This window comes from Triticum dicoccoides, chromosome 5B (assembly GCF_002162155.2).
Source record: "Triticum dicoccoides isolate Atlit2015 ecotype Zavitan chromosome 5B, WEW_v2.0, whole genome shotgun sequence".
NCBI classification, from domain to species: Eukaryota; Viridiplantae; Streptophyta; class Magnoliopsida; order Poales; family Poaceae; genus Triticum; species Triticum dicoccoides.
The window spans coordinates 170,201,669-170,222,641 of NC_041389.1; positions in this window are offsets into that span (position 1 = coordinate 170,201,669).

A 20,973-nucleotide genomic window follows, 5' to 3' on the forward strand; every position below is an offset into this window, starting at 1 on the left:
ACACGTGGCGGCCCCTGGTTCGCCGGGGTGCGGCGGCGGACGCGTCCGGCTCCGTCCGAACGTGTCCGGCGGCGCGGAGAGGGATTTTTTAGGGTTTCATCCGTGAACTCGGGGGAGGGATCTATATATAGAGGTAGAGGGAGCTAGGAGAGTCCAAATGAGGTGCGGTTTTCGCCCACACGATCGTGATCGAACGACCGAGAGCATGGAGGGGAGTTAGATGGGTTTTGGGCCACTTTGGAAGGTGTGTTGGGCTGCAACTTAAAAGAGGCCTTTGTGAGAGTGCGGTTAACCGTTGGAGTACCAAACGAGCTCCAAATGACCCGAAACTTGACAGGTGGTCTACCGGTGCTATACCAGGGCCCCTTGGCAAGGCTCGGTCCATTCCGAGAACGTTCAACACCCGCACACGAAAAGAGACAAGAACGATGCGCCGGGGCACGTGGGAGTGTCGGATTGCGAAACGGACAACGAGGAAAATGCTCGGATGCATGAGACGAACACGTATGCCAATGAGATGCACATGATGACATGATATGAGATGCATGACATGAACAAAATGCAAAACGAAAAACAAAACCCAACCACGGAGGGAATATCATAGCACATAGCCGAAAATGGCAAGAGTTGGAGTTATAAAGATGGAAAGTTACATCCGAGGTGTTACACGCGCGGGCCGCGCGGGCCAGCCGCGGGCCGGGCGGGCCGGATGGCGGAGGCGGTGGGGAGTGCCACGTGGCGGACGCGGATTGGCCTGGGCGGCGGCGGCGGACGTTGTCCGGCCGGACTGGACGTGTCCGGCGGCGCGGAGAGGAGCGGGGCTAGGGTTAGGGGTGGATTTGATCCGGAATTTCGGGGGAGGGGTGTTTATATAGGTAGGGGAGCTAGGAGAGTCCAAATGAGAAGCGGTTTTCGCCCACACGATCGTGATCGAACGACCGAGAGCATGGAGGGGAGTTTGTTGGGTTTTGGGCCACTTTGTAAGGGGTGTTGGGCTGCACACAAAAGAGGCCTTTGCGGTTACCCGGTTAACCGTTGGAGTATCAAACGACCTCCAAATGGCACGAAACTTGACAGGCGGTCTACCGGTGCTATACCAAGGCCGCTTGTAAAGACTCGGTCCATTCCGAGAACGTTTAACACCCGCACACGAAAAGAGGCAAAAGGGGCGCCGGGGGACATAGGAGTGCCGGATTGCAAAACGGACAACGGGAAAAATGCTCGGATGCATGAGACGAACACGAATGCGAAATGAGATGCACATGATGGCATGATAAAATGCAACACGCAAGAAAATGACATGGCAACGACGGCGAATAACTGGCATACACCTGGCGCATCAAATCCGGGGCGTTACACCTTTGTTGTAGCCTATTCAGCTGGACATTTTGTCGTCTGCTGGCAGACGGAAAAATCCTTTGCCGTCCGCCAGGCATGCCTTTGCCGTCCGCCATGGCAGAGGGCAAAGTTCCTGATTCCTGTAGTGTGTTGATGTTGTCCTCCTCCGGTGCCATCTGCTCCCACTTCGGCCATAGGGGGAACGGTGATGGCGCCGCCTGCGCCGTCCACGTCCCCTGCGGTGTCCACGTCCCAGTGTGTTCCCGTGGCTCCCATGGCATTAGTGGTTGCATGCGAGGGGGCCTTAGAGGTGGACGGGTGAGCTATAGCGCCAGACCTTTTCTTGGGCGCCATGAATGATGGAGCCGTCGATGGAGAAGATGATGAAGAAGATGACGCGCTGCTTATGCCCTCGGGTTCGCACAAGCGCTTCCCCCTACCTGGCGCGCCAAAGATGTAGTGGTTCAACACAACCACCTATGGGACCATTGGCCCCTTTATGGTTCGGCAAGGGGGAAGGGTGCGTTGCGCAAGGAGCGGAGGCCGCAGAGCAGCATGACAGCAATGACATAGGCACTGTTTACCCAGGTTCGGGCCGCCGCGAGGTGTAAAATACTACTCCTACTTTGGTGGATTGATGAATGGACCGTGGTGGAGACAAAGTGCTCTAACCCGGCAAGGTCACCTCAGGACGAGAGCAGCTATGCGCGTAAGAGTGTACAAGGGTCTGAATCCTTTCTAAGGTAGCCACGACCCTCCTTTATAGGTCAAGGGGTTACCACAATGGCAAAACAGTCATTATCCAGTGATTAGATAGCCAAAGTGCTATCATACCTAGCTCTGCAAACATGACAAGGTGCATTAAATGCACCACTTAGTGTCATGTCGTGGGGGTAGCCCGGCAAGCCTTGACATGCTATTTATCCACCTTCTGACATGTCTGTGTGATACGCCTCTGGACAGGTGTCATTTGGAGGTGATCTTCCTCACAAATGGCTGCCACGTGCTAAATAACAGCCAACTAATCACCAGCGGGCTCGACACCGCATCAATAAGTGACTTGCGCCGCTGTGCGGTGGAGCGGCAATGCCTTGGCGGGGTAATCCGCCCTCAACATCCCCGGAAAGCTTGCCGGGGGAGTCTTGAGACTTGCCTTTGTGGTGATCTCGACCTTGCCAGGCTCGCCTAGCCGACAAGGGAGGTTTCTCCTTAGTGACATCTTGCTTATTTGGCTTGTCTTGGTCTTCTTGATCCGCCCTTTGATTTCTCAAAGAGCTATATCTTCTGCTTGGCCTTGTTTTGGATGCTGTAACTTTGCTCTTGAGCCTGTGTACAGTCCGGGCAACACACACCAAGGTTTGTTGCACCGACAAGGTTTCTTAAGTAATCATCAAAAGAAGTTCTGTAAACAGAAAAATCATCCATGAAAACCTCAACAATCTGTTCACAAAAATCAGAGAATATAGTAGTCATACATCTTTGAAAGGTAGCAGGTGCATAAGTTCCAAAAGGGCAAGTAAAGGTGGTTCTATCTTGATCGGGTTGTGAAACAGGTATTTGAGAAAAACCAGAATATCCATCAAGGAAGCAAAAGTGTGTGTGCTTAGATAGTCTTTCTAGCATTTGATCAATAAAAGGCAAAGGGTAATGATCTTTCCTAGTTGCTTTATTTAATTTTCTAAAATCAATGACCATTGTATAGCCAGTAACAATTCTTTGTGGAATGAGTTCATTTTTATCATTAGGAACAACAGTAATACCTCCCTTCTTAGGGGCACAATGAATGGGGCTTACCCATCTACTGTCAGCTATGGGATAGATTATACCTGCCATAAGAAGCTTTAATATTTCAGTTGTTATCACTTCGTTCATCTTAGGATTCAAATGTCGTTGGTGATCAACAACAGGTTTAGCGTCAGGTTCCATATTAATCTTGTGCTGACATAGAGTGGGGCTAATGCCCTTAAGATCATCAAGAGTATACCAATAGCAGCTCAGTGCTTCTTCAGAATTTTAAATAATCTTTCTTCTTCATGTTTTGAAAGGTTAGCACTAATAATAACAGGATATATCTTTTTCTCATCAAGATAAGCATCTTTCAAAGTGTGTGTCAATTGTTTTAATTCAAACACGGGATCACCTGTAGGTGGAGGAGGACTGTCGGTGTCAAAACTGGCGGATCTCGGGTAGGGGGTCCCGAACTGTGCGTCTAGGCGGATGGTAACAGGAGACAAGGTACACGATGTTTTTACCCAGGTTCGGGCCCTCTCGGTGGAGGTAAAACCCTACTCCTGCTTGATTAATATTGATGATATGGGTAGTACAAGAGTAGATCTACCACGAGATCAAGGAGGCTAAACCCTAGAAGCTAGCCTATGGTATGATTGTTGTTCGTCCTACGGACTAAAACCCTCCGGTTTATATAGACACCGGAGAGGGCTAGGGTTACACAGAGTCGGTTACAATGGTAGGAAATCTACATATCGGTATCGCCAAGCTTGCCTTCCACGCCAAGGAAAGTACCATCCGGACATGGGACGGGGTCTTCAATCTTCTATCTTCATAGTCTTGGAGTCCGGCCAATGATGATAGTTCGGCTATCCGGACACCCCCTAGTCCAGGACTCCCTCAGTAGCCCCCGAACCAGGCTTCAATGACGGCGAGTGCGGCACGCATATTGTCATCGACATTGCAAGGCGGGTTCTCCTCCAAATTCCATGTGCTTGCCGAACAGTGTCAGGCTTCTTATAAATGCTGCGCTTCTTGGCTTCCACACCCAATAATGGCCATCTTCCGTGTGTCGTACGAATGCGAAAAGCCAGGGTATTTTTACACTTTACCCCCTAGCTGCGCGAATGAGCTGCCTATAAAGAGAGACAAGGATCTAGATCCGAATCACACCATCCTCCTTCCGCGAGTATTCATCGAAGTGCCTCTGACAAAAATCCACTCCATCATGGACAGTCGATGCGGCTCCTCCTCTCACACTCCCAGTCCTCAGCCAGGAGATTGGGGGAGATGCTCAGTCCCGCATAGTGAGCTAGAGACGCTCCAAGCCAAGGGATTTCTTCCCCCAGCCTTTATGGTTCCGGTTCAAGCCGGACTTGCCACTTACAAGGGCGGAAAGCAGGCGGAGAGCGTCCCCAATCCCTCCAAAGGAGAGCCGGTATGCTTCGTCCCTTATCTAATAAGGGGACTCGGATTTCCCATACATCTGTTTCTCTGGGGGCTCCTGGAGTTCTATGGGCTCCAGCTTCACCACCTTACGCCTGCCTCCATCCTGCACATCGCGGGCTTTGTGGCCCTTTGTGAGCTGTTCTTGGGCGTCGAGGGGTGCAGCCGCTCCAGTATAGGGGCCATCCCATGTGGGATTTCAACGGGGAGGATGATGCCACCCGTCATGGCCGCAAGGGGCCGGGATCGGTCGCCGATCTGGTGAAGATTCTGTCTGGCCTGTACAAAGTGGAGAAGGAGGACTTCCTCCGTGCTAGTCCATTGAACGGATTTTCCATGAACAACCCTCGAAGCTGGGTAAGCAGACATTTGTCTAACCGATCCATATTCCCAAAGTTAAGTGTCTCACTTTGTGATTTCGACGTAGGAACTGCGCCGGGCCATAGAGGACATACACAGCCTGGCTCCACAACCCGAGGATCCGGCACGATCCCTCGATCCGGCCTCCGAAGAGGATCCGGACATAAAGGTGGAGCTGATCGATGGGGTGTTCCACCAACTTAGCATCGATAATGCTTTGGTTGCCATTACGGCCGACTACCCCGGAATATCTCCGGTTTCCCAGGTAACTGCAACCGGAGTCCTGATACCATTACCCATCCATGCTTATCTCTGATCACCGTATACCAATGGTGTTCCGCAGGAGGCGCCATTAAGGCGGGAAGCCGAGCCTGCGGCGGCCGTCCAGCAAGGGGCAGCTCGGCCCAGCAGGCGGAAAAGAAGTGCGGTGCGAATCGAGACATCGCCGCAACGCTATGGCGCGCCACCATGTTTAAAGGAAAGATTCCTGGGAGGCATATTAACGCTCATGATTTTTCCAGAAGAAAGAGCGCTCGTCGGACTATGTCCGGAGAGGTTGCCAATCGAGCCTCCGCCAGCCAGGCTCCAACGCCCGGTCCAGAGGGGGAGGCGAACACAAGGCGTGCACCGGATGCTCCTCCAACGGAGGATGCCGACAGGCTGTCCGCCACCAGATCTGAGGTGGAGAGCACCACGAATAATAGGCGCCGCCGGACAGTTCTTCGTGACGCGTGTTTCTCCCCGGAGGCATTGAATGCCTTTAATGCAGGAGATGCGCACCTCCGTGCCGCTCAAGATGGTCTAGCTAGAGCCACGGAGCAGTATGTGAAAGACATACGGGTGATTGAATTTTGACTGTTTATATATATATTAGTAGCCCCCGAGACTTAAAATAGTTAGAATAACTGATTTAAGGATCATTTGTTATGCAGGATCTTTCAGAAAAGAATACCCACCTGTCCCAGGAGCTTCAAGAGTGCAAGGCCCAACTTGAGGCCGCACTAGCCGCCATAGGGGGAGCCACAGAGACCCCCTCTGGTAATATATACTTCGAAAGATAAGTAGTTTGTGAAGTGCGGCATGTGTCTAAGTCTGACAATAATATTGCAGATGGCGCCGGACTAGATCCGGACAAGCAACAGCTACTACGCCAGCTGAGGGCCGGCGAGAAGGTGCTTACGAGGGTGCGGCAAGAGAAGAATAAGCTCCAAGATGCCAACACCCAGCTGGGCGAGGAACTAAAAGATGTTCGGGCCCAGCTGTCTGACTCCGTGAAGGAGAATCGGCGGCTTCGTCGCGGCATTTATAGTAAGTGCTTGAGCAAACTTTTGAAAAGAAGAGTTCGGCGAGGAAGTCGATTGACAGAAATATGTCTGTAGGCGTGCTCATAGGTCGTCCTGCGGAGGAAATGCCTGGTTCAACGAGTGGCCTACTTCCCGAGCTGCTGCAACTGCACGAACGAGTTCGGCAGGTGATGACCAGAGTCGCCCAGGCCTTGTGGCCATCCATGTCCCTACCCGAAGGTCTTGGAGAGCTTGCAGAGAAGATTCAGGGAGCACGGCGGCGCTTCCGGTTATGGAAGATATCGGCCTGCCGTCAAGGCGCCAGGGAGGCCTGGGCCATGGTGATGTTGGAAATATGCCCTAGAGGCAATAATAAAAGTGTTATTATTATATTTCTTTGTTCATGATGATTGTCTTTTATGCATGCTATAACTGTATTATCCGGAAATCATAATGCACGTGTGAATACATAGATCACAATATGTCCCTAGTGAGCCTCTAGTTGACTAGCTCGTTGTGATCAACTGATAGTCATGGTTTCCTGGCTATAGACATTGGATGTCGTTGATAACGGGATCACATCATTAGGAGAATGATGTGATGGACAAGACCCAATCCTAAGCATAGCACAAGATCGTGTAGTTCGTTTGCTAGAGCTTTTTCAATGTCAAGTATCTCTTCCTTAGACCATGAGATCGTGTAACTCCCGGATACCGTAAGAGTGCTTTGGGTGTACCAAACGTCACAACGTAACTGGGTGACTATAAAGGTGCACTACAGGTATCTCCGAAAGTGTCTGTTGGGTTGAGACGGATCGAGACTGGGATTTGTCACTCCATATGACGGAGAGGTATCTCTGGGCCCACTCGGTAATGCATCATCATAATGAGCTCAAAGTGACCAAGTGGTTGATCACGGGATCATGCATTACGGTACGAGTAAAGTGACTTGCCGGTAACGAGACTGAACAAGGTATTGGGATACCGTCGATCGAGTCTCGGGCAAGTAACGTACCGATTGACAAAGGGAATTGTATACGGGATTTGATCGAATCCTCGACATCGTGGTTCATCCGATGACATCATCGAGGAGCATGTGGGAGCCAACATGGGTATCCAGATCCCGCTATTGGTTATTGACCGGAGAGTGTCGTTCATGTCTGCATGTCTCCCGAACCCGTAGGGTCTACACACTTAAGGTTCGGTGACGCTAGGGTTATTAGGAAGACTTGTATGTGATTACCGAAAGTTGTTCGGAGTCCCGGATGAGATCCCGGACGTCACGAGGAGTTCCGGAATGGTCCGGAGGTGAAGTTTTATATATGGGAAGTTGTCATACGGACACCGGAAGAATTCGGGGTCATATCGGTATTGTACCGGGGCCACCGGAGGGGTTCCGGGGGTCCACCGGGAGGGGCCACCCCTCCCGGAGGGCCACATGGGCCGCAAGGGGCAGGGAGCCAGCCCCTGGAGGGCTAGGCGCGCCCCCCACCTTGGGCCCATGCGCCTAGGGTTGGGGGGGAAACCCTAAGGGGGCCGCCCCCCTTGCTTGGGGGCAAGCCTCCCCTCCCTGGCCGCCCCCCCCCCCCTCTAGATCCCATCTAGAGGGGTCGGCCCCCCTTGCCCCTTCCCCTATAAATAGAGGGGTGAGGGGAGGGCTGCTGTACACAACTCAAGGCGCAGCCCCTCCCCTCCCCAACACCTTTCCTCCTCCGTACGTGCTTGGCGAAGCCCTCTCGGAGTACTCCTGCACCAACAACACCACGCCGTCGTGCTGCCGTTGGAGCTGCCTTCCTCAACCTCTCCTTCCTCCTTGATGGATCAAGACGGAGGAGACGTCGTCCGTCCCGTACGTGTGTTGAACGCGGAGGTGTTGTCCGTTCAGCACTTGGTCATCGGTGATCCGAATCACGGCGAGTACGACTCCATCATCACCATCCCCTTGAACGCTTCCGCACTCGATCTACAAGTGGTATGTAGATGCAAACTCACTCCCTTGACTCGTTGCTTAGATGAACTCATAGATGGATCTTGGTGAAACCGTAGGAAAAATTTTAATTTTCTGCAACGTTCTCCAACAGTGGCATCATGAGCTAGGTCTATGCGTAGTTCTCTATTGCACGAGTAGAACACAATTTTGTTGTGGGCGTAGATCTTGTCAACTTGCTTGCCGCTACTAGTCTTATCTTGCTTCAGCAGTATTGTGGGATGAAGCGGCCCGGACCAACCTTACACGTACGCTTACGTGAGACCGATTCCACCGAATGACATGCACTAGTTGCATAAGGTGGCTGGCGGGTGTCTGTCTCTCCCACTTTAGTTGGAGCGGATTCGATGAAAAGGGTCCTTATGAAGGGTAAATAGAAGTTTAAAAAATCACGTTGTGGTCATTCGTAGGTAAGAAAGCGTTCTTGCTAGAACCCAATTGCAGCCACGTAAAAGATGCAACAACAATTAGAGGACGTCTAACTTGTTTTTGCAGCAATTGTCATGTGATGTGATATGGCTAGAAGTTGTGATGAATGATGAATGATATATTGTGATGTATCAGATCATGTTCTTGTAATAGGAATCACGACTTGCATGTCGATGAGTATGAAAACCGGTAGGAGCCATAGGAGTTGTCTTTATTTTTGTATGACTTGCGTGTCATTGAAGAACACCATGTAACTTACTTTACTTTATTGCTAAACGCGTTAGCCATAGAAGTAGAAGTAGTCGTTGGCGTTACAACTTCATGAAGACACGATGATGGAGATCATGATGATGGAGATCATGGTGTCATGCCGGTGACAAGATGATCATGGAGCCCGAAGATGGAGATCAATGGAGCTTTATGATATTGGCCATATCATGTCACCACTATATAATTGCATGTGATGTTTATTATGTTTATGCATCTTGTTTACTTAGAACGACGGTAGTAAATAAGATGATCCCTTACAACAATTTCAAGAAGTGTTCACCCCTAACTGTGCACCGTTGCTAAAGTTCGTCGCTTCTAAGCACCACGTGATGATCGGGTGTGATGGATTCTTACGTTCACATACAACGGGTGTAAGACAGATTTACACACGCAAAAACACTTAGGGTTAACTTGACGAGCCTAGCATGTACAGACATGGCCTCAGAACACGGAGACCGAAAGGTCGAACACGAGTCGTATGGAAGATACGATCAACATGAGAATGTTCACTGACGATGACTAGTCCGTCTCACGTGATGATCGGACACGGCCTAGTCGACTCGGATCGTGTAACACTTAGATGACTAGAGGGATGTCTAATCTGAGTGGGAGTTCATTATAATAATTTGATTAGATGAACTTAATTATCATGAACTTAGTCTAAAACCTTTGCAAATATGTCTTGTAGATCAAATGGCCCACGCTCATGTCAACATGAACTTCAACGCGTTCCTAGAGAAAACCAAGCTGAAAGATGATGGCAGCAACTATACGGACTGGGTCCGGAACCTGAGGATCATCCTCATAGCTGCCAGGAAACAATATGTCCTAGAAGGACCGCTAGGTGACGCTCCCGTCCTAGAGAACCAAGACATTATGAATGCTTGGCAGACTCGTGCTGATGATTACTCCCTCGTTCAGTGCGGCATGCTTTACAGCTTAGAACCGGGGCTCCAAAAGCGTTTTGAGCATCACGGAGCATATGAGATGTTCAAAGAGCTGAAACTTGTTTTCCAAGCTCATGCCCGGGTCGAGAGATATGATGTCTCCGACAAATTCTATAGTTGTAAGATGGAGGAAAACAGTTCTGTCAGTGAGCACATACTCAAGATGTCTGGGTTGCACAACCGCCTGACTCAGCTGAACATTAACCTCCCTGATGAGGCGGTCATTGACAGAATCCTCCAGTCGCTCCCACCAAGCTACAAGAGTTTTGTGATGAACTACAACATGCAGGGGATGGTGAAGACCATTCCTGAAGTGTTCTCAATGCTGAAGTCAGCAGAGGCTGAAATCAAGAAAGAACATCAAGTGTTGATGATCAATAAGACCACTAAGTTCAAGAAGGGCAAGGGCAAGAAGAACTTCAAGAAGGACGGAAAGGAGGTTGCCGCGCCTGGTAAGCCAGTTACCGGGAAGAAGTCAAAGAATGGACCCAAGCCTGAGACTGAGTGCTTTTATTGCAAGGGGAAGGGTCACTGGAAGCGGAACTGCCCCAAATACTTAGCGGATAAGAAGGCCGGCAACACCAAAGGTATATTTGATATACATGTAATTGATGTGTACCTTACCAGTACTCGTAGTAACTCCTGGGTATTTGATACCGGTGCCGTTGCTCATATTTGTAACTCACAACAGGAGCTGCGGAATAAACGGAGACTGGCGAAGGACGAGGTGACGATGCGCGTCGGGAATGGTTCCAGAGTCGATGTGATCGCCGTCGACACGCTGCCTCTACATTTACCTATGGGATTAGTTTTGAACCTTAATAATTGTTATTTAGTGCCAAGTTTGAGCATGAACATTGTATCAGGATCTCGTTTAATACAAGATGGCTACTCATTTAAATCCGAGAATAATGGTTGTTCTATTTATATGAGAGATATGTTTTATGGTCATGCTCCGATGGTCAATGGTTTATTCTTAATGAATCTCGAGTGTAATATTACACATATTCATAGTGTGAATGCCAAAAGACGTAAAGTTGATAACGATAGTCCCACATACTTGTGGCACTGCCGCCTTGGTCACATTGGTGTCAAGCGCATGAAGAAGCTCCATGCTGATGGACTTTTGGAGTCTCTAGATTATGAATCATTTGACACATGCGAACCATGCCTCATGGGCAAGATGACCAAGACTCCGTTCTCCGGAACAATGGAGCGAGCAACCAACTTGTTGGAAATCATACATACCGATGTGTGCGGTCCAATGAGCGTTGAGGCTCGCGGAGGATATCGTTATGTTCTCACTCTCACTGATGACTTGAGTAGATATGGGTATGTCTACTTAATGAAACACAAGTCTGAGACCTTTGAAAAGTTCAAGGAATTTCAGAATGAGGTAGAGAATCAACGTGACCGAAAGATAAAATTCCTACGATCAGATCGTGGAGGAGAATACTTAAGTCACGAATTTGGTACACACTTAAGGAAATGTGGAATCGTTTCACAACTCACGCCGCCTGGAACACCTCAGCGTAACGGTGTGTCCGAACGTCGTAATCGCACTCTATTGGATATGGTGCGGTCTATGATGTCTCTACCGATTTACCGCTATCATTTTGGGGATACGCTCTAGAGACAGCTACATTCACTTTAAATAGGGCACCGTCTAAATCCGTTGAGACGACACCGTATGAATTTTGGTTTGGGAAGAAACCTAAGCTATCGTTTCTAAAAGTTTGGGGATGCGATGCTTATGTCAAGAAACTTCAACCTGAAAAGCTCGAACCCAAGTCGGAAAAATGCGTCTTCATAGGATACCCTAAGGAAACCGTTGGGTATACCTTCTACTTAAGATCCGAGGGCAAGATCTTTGTTGCCAAGAACGGGTCCTTTCTGGAAAAAGAGTTTCTCTCGAAAGAAGTAAGTGGGAGGAAAGTAGAACTCGATGAGGTACTACCTCTTGAATGGGATAGTAGTGCAGCTCAAGAAAATGTTCCTGTGATGCCTACACCTAATGAAGAGGAAAATAATGATGATGATCAAGGTACTTCAGATCAAGTTGCTACTGAATTTCGTAGGTCCACAAGGACACGTTCCACACCAGAGTGGTACGGCAACCCCGTCCTGGAAATCATGTTGTTAGACAACGGTGAACCTCCGAACTATGAAGAAGCAATGGCGGGCCCAGATTCCAACAAATGGCTTGAAGCCATGAAATCCGAGATAGAATCCATGTATGAAAACAAAGTATGGACTTTGACAGACTTGCCCGATGATCGGCGAGCGATAGAAAACAAATGGATCTTTAAGAAGAAGACGGACGCGGATGGAAATGTTACCATCCATAAAGCTCGACTTGTCGCTAAGGGTTATCGACAAGTTCAAGGGATTGACTACGACGAGACATTCTCTCCCGTAGCGAAGCTGAAGTCTGTCCGAATCATGTTAGCAATTGCCGCATACTATGATTATGAGATATGGCAGATGGACGTCAAAACGGCATTCCTTAATGGACATTTTAAGGAAGAACTGTATATGATGCAGCCGGAAGGTTTTGTCGATCCTAAGAACGCTAACAAAGTATGCAAGCTCCAGCGATCCATTTATGGGCTGGTGCAAGCATCTCGGAGTTGGAACATTCGCTTTGATGAGATGATCAAAGCATTTGGGTTTATGCAGACTTATGGAGAAGCCTGCGTTTACAAGAAAGTGAGTGGGAGCTCTGTAGCATTTCTCATACTATATGTAGATGACATACTCTTGATGGGAAATGATATAGAACTTTTGGACAGCATTAAGGCCTACTTGAATAAGTGTTTTTCAATGAAGGACCTTGGAGAAGCTGCTTATATATTAGGCATTAAGATCTATAGAGATAGATCGAGACGCCTCATAGGTCTTTCACAAAGCACATACCTTGATAAGATTTTGAAGAAGTTCAAAATGGATCAGTCCAAGAAGGGGTTCTTGCCTGTATTGCAAGGTGTGAGATTGAGCTCGGCTCAATGCCCGACCACGGCAAAAGATAAAGAAGAGATGAGTGTCATCCCCTATGCTTCAGCCATAGGATCTATTATGTATGCCATGTTGTGTACCAGACCTGATGTAAACCTTGCCATAAGTTTGGTAGGAAGGTACCAAAGTAACCCCGGCAAGGAACACCGGACAGCGGTCAAGAATATCTTGAAGTACCTGAAAAGGACAAAGGACATGTTTCTCGTTTATGGAGGTGACGAAGAGCTCGTCGTAAAGGGTTACGTCGATGCTAGCTTCGACACAGATCTGGATGACTCTAAGTCACAAACCGGATACGTGTATATGTTGAATGGTGGAGCAGTAAGCTGGTGCAGCTGCAAGCAGAGCGTAGTGGCGGGATCTACATGTGAAGCGGAGTACATGGCAGCCTCGGAGGCAGCGCATGAAGCTATTTGGGTGAAGGAGTTCATCACCGACCTAGGAGTCATACCCAATGCGTCGGGGCCGATCAAACTTTTCTGTGACAATACTGGAGCTATTGCCCTTGCGAAGGAGCCCAGATTTCACAAGAAGACCAGGCACATCAAGCGATGTTTCAACTCCATCCGTGAAAATGTTCAAGATGGAGACATAGATATTTGCAAAGTACATACGGATCTGAATGTCGCAGATCCGTTGACTAAACCTCTCTCGCGAGCAAAACATGATCAACACCAGAACTCTATGGGTGTTCGATTCATCACAATGTAACTAGATTATTGACTCTAGTGCAAGTGGGAGACTGTTGGAAATATGCCCTAGAGGCAATAATAAAAGTGTTATTATTATATTTCTTAGTTCATGATGATTGTCTTTTATTCATGCTAAAACTGTATTATCCGGAAATCGTAATGCACGTGTGAATACATAGATCACAATATGTCCCTAGTGAGCCTCTAGTTGACTAGCTCGTTGTGATCAACTGATAGTCATGGTTTCCTGGCTATGGACATTGGATGTCGTTGATAACGGGATCACATCATTAGGAGAATGATGTGATGGACAAGACCCAATCCTAAGCATAGCACAAGATCGTGTAGTTCGTTTGCTAGAGCTTTTTCAATGTCAAGTATCTCTTCCTTAGACCATGAGATCGTGTAACTCCCGGATACCGTAAGAGTGCTTTGGGTGTACCAAACGTCACAACGTAACTGGGTGACTATAAAGGTGCACTACAGGTATCTCCGAAAGTGTCTGTTGGGTTGACACGGATCGAGACTGGGATTTGTCACTCCGTATGACGGAGAGGTATCTCTGGGCCCACTAGGTAATGCATAATCATAATGAGCTCAAAGTGACCAAGTGGTTGATCACGGGATCATGCATTACGGTACGAGTAAAGTGACTTGCCGGTAACGAGACTGAACAAGGTATTGGGATACCAACGATCGAGTCTCGGGCAAGTAACGTACCGATTGACAAAGGGAATTGTATACGGGATTTGATCGAATCCTCGACATCGTGGTTCATCCGATGACATCATCGAGGAGCATGTGGGAGCCAACATGGGTATCCAGATCCCACTGTTGGTTATTGACCGGAGAGTCTCGGTCATGTCTGCATGTCTCCCGAACCCGTAGGGTCTACACACTTAAGGTTCGGTGACGCTAGGGTTATTAGGAAGATGTGTATGTGATTACCGAAAGTTGTTCGGAGTCCCGGATGAGATCCCGGACGTCACGAGGAGTTCCGGAATGGTCCGGAGGTGAAGTTTTATATATGGGAAGTTGTCATATGGACACCGGAAGAATTCGGGGTCATATCGGTATTGTACCGGGGCCACCGGAGGGGTTCCGGGGGTCCACTAGGAGGGGCCACCCCTCCCGGAGGGCCACATGGGCCGCAAGGGGCAGGGAGCCAGCCCCTGGAGGGCTGGGCGCGCCCCCCAGCTTGGGCCCATGCGCCTAGGGTTGGGGGGAACCCTAAGGGGGGCGCCCCCCTTGCTTGGGGGGCAAGCCTCCCCTCCCTGGCCACCGCCCCCCTCTAGATCCCATCTAGAGGGGTCGGCCCCCCTTGCCCCTTCCCCTATAAATAGAGGGGTGAGGGGAGGGCTGCTGTACACAACTCAAGGCGCAGCCCCTCCCCTCCCCAACACCTTTCCTCCTCCGTACGTGCTTGGCGAAGTCCTGTCGGAGTACTGCTGCACCAACAACACCACGTCGTCGTGCTGCCGTTGGAGCTGCCTTCCTCAACCTCTCCTTCCTCCTTGCTGGATCAAGACGGAGGAGACGTCGTCCGTCCCGTACGTGTGTTGAACGCGGAGGTGCTGTCCGTTCAGCACTTGGTCATCGGTGATCCGAATCACGGTGAGTACGACTCCATCATCACCATCCCCTTGAACGCTTCCGCACTCGATCTACAAGTGGTATGTAGATGCAAACTCACTCCCTTGACTCGTTGCTTAGATGAACTCATAGATGGATCTTGGTGAAACCGTAGGAAAAATTTTAATTTTCTGCAACGTTCTCCAACAGGTGAAGACACGGTATGCGAAGGCTGACCCAAACCACATGGCCGAGGTCGGACCTGTGGGGCCCGATGGGAAGGAGATCCCTATGAGCTTAGTGTACGACCAAGTAGAGTTGGCCGCAAAGTATTCACAGCGGGACTATAAACTAGACAGTTTATTAGATGGTATCGAAGAGGAATACCATCAGTCAGCTTGACTATGTAATTTAAAATGACATGAAAAATGCCTTCTAGCCGGATTGTAGATCGTTTGTCATTGCGGACCTTTTCGCTTCAACCTCGGGACCCGACAGTCTGGAGTGTGTCTGAATACCCTCACGGTTATGTAAAAAACCGGGGCATGCATGGAGACCAAGCGTCGGGGTCGTTAGTGCTTTATCAGACAAGTGCCCAACTAGTTATGTTATATTACATGGTTAGTAAGAAACATCTTCCAGGGAGAATAGTTCCGTTAAGGGTTCCTTTCTCTGGGAGGCATGCCCTAAAGTGCATGTCCGGACTGCTAAAAAAGCAGGAAAGCATCTGGGGGCAAATAAATAGATAGGTAAGAAATCATCTTTCAGTTCATCGACCGAATATTCCCTTAAGAACGCTAGCTTTCGGCTTCACCCAGTCTGAGGTACACATCCGGCTGACCCGACAGTAACAATCGCAGAGGTGCTCCCTTTACCTCCTAGCCGAGCAATCGGGAACGTAGGGGTAAGCACAGGAGCCAGGCAACCCAGCTTGGCCAAAACTTAAGTCATATCGATGCATATAATGGTGAATAAAAGGTACATGCGGAAGTGTGACACATGTGTTGGGCATAAGCCCGTATAAATAAGCTTCTGTTAAAGAAGCCCCCAGGTATAATGAGTGCGAGTAGCACGTCAAGTGCGTGCGACCATTGCCCAGGCGAGCCTTCAAAGGCTTTGAGAAAGGGGGAGGGGGAAGGAGAGAAATAAAGGACAGCTAAAGTATAAAATGTAGTGGGAGGAAGGAGACGAACTCGGAGTCCGACGCTAGGCGTAGAATCTTCGAAGACGGGCTGCGTTCCATGGGTTCGGCTCGAGTCGATTATCCGATGCGTTTCGCAAACGGTACGCTCCGCCGGTCAGGACTTGGTCGATGATGAAGGGACCTTCCCATTTGGTCCTGAGTTTGTCCTTTTTCTTGTCCGACAGGCGTAGAACTAGTTCGCCAACATTATAAGTTTTGGCCTATACTTCTCTGCTTTGATATCTTCGAGCCTGCTGTTGATAGAATGCGGAACGAGCTTTTGCCACATCGCGCTCCTCCTCTAAGGCGTCCAAACTGTCCTGCCGATCCAGCTCGGCTTCTCTTTCTTCGTACATGCGCACGCGAGGTGAGTCATGAATTATGTCGCAGGGCAAAACTACCTCTACGCCGTATACCATAAATTATGGTGTGAATCCGGTAGTGCGATTTGGCGTGGTCCACAGCCCCCAGAGTACGGAGTCGAGCTCCTCTACCCAGTGCGTGTTAGATTCCTTAATGGACCGCACTAGTCTGGGTTTGATGCCGCTCATGATTAGACCATTTGCTCGTTCGACTTGACCGTTAGTTTGAGGGTGATAGACTGAAGAGTAGTCGAGCTTGATGCCCATGTTTTTGCACCAGAGTTTAACCTCGTCGGCCGTGAAGTTTGTGCCGTTATCAGTGATGATGCTATGGGGGATGCCGTAACGGTGTACTACCCCAGATATGAAGTCTATCACAGGTCCGGATTCGGCCGTCTTAACTGGCTTGGCCTCTATCCATTTGGTGAATTTGTCCACCATGACCAATAGGTATTTTTGCTTGTGGGTTCCTCCTTTAAGGGGTCAACCATGTCAAGCCCCCAGACCGCGAACGGCCAGGTGATGGGTATAGTTTTGAGGGCGGTGGGTGGCATGTGGCTTTGATTAGCAAAGAGCTGGCAACCGACGCATTCTTGGACTAAGTCCTGAGCATCTGCCCGGGCCGTCGGCCAATAAAATCCTGTACGGAAGGCCTTGCCTACCAGGGCCCGGGCTGCGGCGTGGTGCCCACCGAGTTCGCCGTGAATTTCAGCCAGAAGATTTCGCCCTTCCTCTTTGGAGATGCACCTCTGAAGGACTCCGGTTGGGCTTTTCTTATAAAGCTCTCCCTCATGGACCTTGTAGGCTTTAGATCGCCGTATTATGCAGCGGGCCTCGTTTTTGTCTTCGGGAAGTTCCTGCCTAGTTAGGTAGGCTAGGAATGGTTCGGTCCACGGGGCAATGACTGCCATTATTTCGTGGGTTGAAGGTGTTATTTCATTGGCAGAACCAACAATTGTGTCAGAGTGTTCGGTGTCGGGCAGTGCGGTTGGGTCCGGGTTGTTATTTTCGGACTCCCCCTCCCATAGTACGGACGGCTTGAAGAGCCGCTCCAGGAAGATGTTGGGAGGGACGGCATCACGCTTTGCGCCGATGCATGCCAATACATCCGCCGCCTGGTTATTGTCCCGGGCTATATGATGAAATTCAAGCCCTTCGAACCGAGCTGACATTTTTAAGACGGCGTTGCGGTAAGCTGCCATTTTCGGATCCTTGGCGTCAAAGTCCCCGTTTATTTGGGATATTGCGAGGTTTGAATCCCCGCGCACCTCTAGGCGCTGGATGCCCATGGAGACTGCCATCCGGAGACCATGTAGAAGGGCCTCATATTCGGTTGCGTTGTGGGAGTCCGTGTACATAATCTGTAGTACATATTGGACTGTGTCTCCGGTTGGGGACGTCAGGACGATGCCAGCCCCCAGGCCGGCCAGCATTTTGGATCCGTCGAAGTGCATGATCCAATTGGAATATGCGTCGTACTCTTTAGGGAGTTCGGCTTCAGTCCATTCAGCGATGAAGTCAGCCAAAACTTGTGACTTGATAGCTCATCGTGGCTTATTGGTTATGTCGAATGGGAGGAGCTCGCTTGCCCATTTTGCAATCCGTCCAGTCGCGTCGCGGTTGTTTATGATGTCGTTAAGGGGTACTTCGGAGGCTACCGTTATCAAGCACTCTTGAAAGTAGTGTCGCAGCTTCCGGGATGCCATGAACACCACGTATGCTATCTTTTGATAATGTGGGTACCGGGACTTGCATGGAGTTAAGACAGTGGACACGTAGTAGACTGGCTTTTGGAGAGGGAACTTGTGTTCCTCCGTTTCTCGTTCGACAACGAGCACCGCGCTTACAACTTGATGTGTCGCTGTGATATATAATAACATCGGTTCGCCCACATTGGGCGCGGCCAGGACTGGATTTGTGGCCAATATGGCTTTGATTTCTTCGATCCCGGTCGTGGCGGCATCCATCCACTCAAAGTGTTCGGAGCGCCAGAGGAGGCGATAAAGGGGTAATGCCTTTTCTCCTAAGCGGGAGATAAAGCGGCTTAAAGCCGCCACGCATCCAGTCAATTTTTGTATTTGTTTGAGGTCATTTGGGGTATCCAATTGTGACCGAGCTCGTATGTTGGCTGGGTTTGCTTCTATTCCTCTGCCGGATACAATGAAGCCCAAGAGCTTTCCAGCTGGTACGCCGAAAACGCATTTTTCTGGATTGAGCTTAATGTTGTATGTTCGGAGATTGTCGAATGTGAGTCTCAAGTCGTCTACTAGAGTTTCGACATGCTTGGATTTGACGACCACATCATCTACGTATGCCTCCACTGTCTTTCCGATCTGGTTTGCTAGACATGTTTGAATCATGCGCTGATATGTTGCGCCAGCGTTTTTGAGCCCGAAGGGCATTGTGTTGAAGCAGAATGGTCCGTATGGAGTGATGAATGCCGTTGCGGCTTGGTCTGGCTCTGCCATCTTGATTTGGTGGTAGCCGGAGTATGCGTCGAGGAAGCACAATGAATCGTGCCCTGCAGTAGCATCGATGATTTGATCGATGCGTGGGAGGGGGAATGGATCCTTTGGGCAAGCCTTATTAAGGTCTTTGAAGTTGACACATAGGCGCCAGGATTTATCCTTCTTTGGTACCATCACCAGGTTTGCTAGCCAGTCCGGATGTTTTATATCTCTGATGAATCCGGCTTCCAATAGTTTGGCTAGCTCCTCTCCCATTGCCTCTCTCTTGGGTTCGGAAAATCACCGAAGGGTCTGCTTGACTAGCTTGAATCCTTTTAGGATATTTAGGCTATGCTCGGCCAGCCGTCGTGGCATTCCTGGCATGTCTGAAGGGTGCCAGGAAAAAATGTCCCAATTTTCCCGTAGGAATTGTCGTAATGCGGCGTCTACATCAGGGTTTAATTGTGCTCCAATGGAGGCCGTCTTTGTGGGGTCCGTTGGATGGACCTGGAATTTGACTATTTCGTCCGCTGGCTTAAAAGAGGTGGACTTGGATCTTTTGTCAAGTATCATGTCGTCCCTGTTCACCGTGGAGCGCAGTGTTGTGAGTTCCTCGGCTGCTAGGGCTTCAGATAGCGCCTCTAGCGCTACTGCGGCCATCTTATTTTTTGGCTCGGAGCTCTACGTCCGGATCACTAGCAAGGGTGATGATTCCGTTGGGCCCAGGCATTTTGAGCTTCATGTACCCGTAATGGGGTATAGCTTGAAAAATTGTGAATGCCTCTCGTCCTAATAAAGCGTGATATCCGCTGCTGAACGGGGCCACATGGAACGTGACCTCCTCGGACCTGTAGTTGTCCGGCGAGCCGAACACCACATCCAGTGTGATTTTTCCTGTGCAGCATGCTTCCCGACTAGGGATTATTCCTCTGAAGGTTGTGCTGCTTCGCTCAATGCGGCTCCAGTCTACTTCCATTTTTCGAAGGGTTTACTCATAAATGAGGTTTAATCCGCTGCCGCCATCCATGAGTACCTTAGTAAGGCGAAAGCCATCCACTATTGGACTGAGGACCAATGCGGCTGGTGCTCGGGCTGTTCAGAATTTAGGTTCGTCACTGGCGTTAAAGGTAATAGCCGTGTCACTCCATGGATTTATTGTTGCTACTTGGTAGAGTTCGGCGAGGCTGCGGAGTGTTCGTTTCCGCATATTATTTGATGCGAAAGTCTCGAAGACTGTTAATACCGTACTGGTATTGCTGGGCTGGTTCTCTGGAGCTAGAAGCTCTTCACCACTTTTGGCCACCTGCCGTACTATCCAACATGCTCGAAGGCTATGTGTTGGAGTGGCACCCTCTGTACTATGAATTTTGCAGGGTCTGCTGAGCCATCCCTCTAGTACGGTTTCGTGCCCTTTAGGGGGGTTTTGCTTTTTGGTTTTTAACCCAGGTGCATGAATATGATGCACCCTTTTATTTTGTAATAGGGTTGTATTCGGAGACGGATTGTCCCAAAATTTGGTTTCGGTTTTCCAGGCACTCTCCATCGCACAGTACTTTCGTACTATGGACGCTAAGTCGGCGAAGCATGTAATTTCGTGACGACTTATGGCATTCATGATTCCCTTGTCCGTGCAATTATTGCAGAATATTGAAATTGCGCTTTCCTCACGGCAGTCCTCACGGAATCTGGCCCAGTAATGATGTACTGTTTCAGTGGGCTCTTGCCGGATTCGGGATAAATCGCTTATGTTTGGGTGGGCGGGTGTTTTTGGATTCGGAACCCCGTCCAATCTAAGACTTAAGGGCCGAAAGGTTTCCAAACCAAGAAGCTTGAGTTTTTGGGTATTGTCCAATGAATCCCGCCAGCTACCTGACTTTAGGTTCAGGATTTGATCGACGTCCGTCCCTCCGCGGGA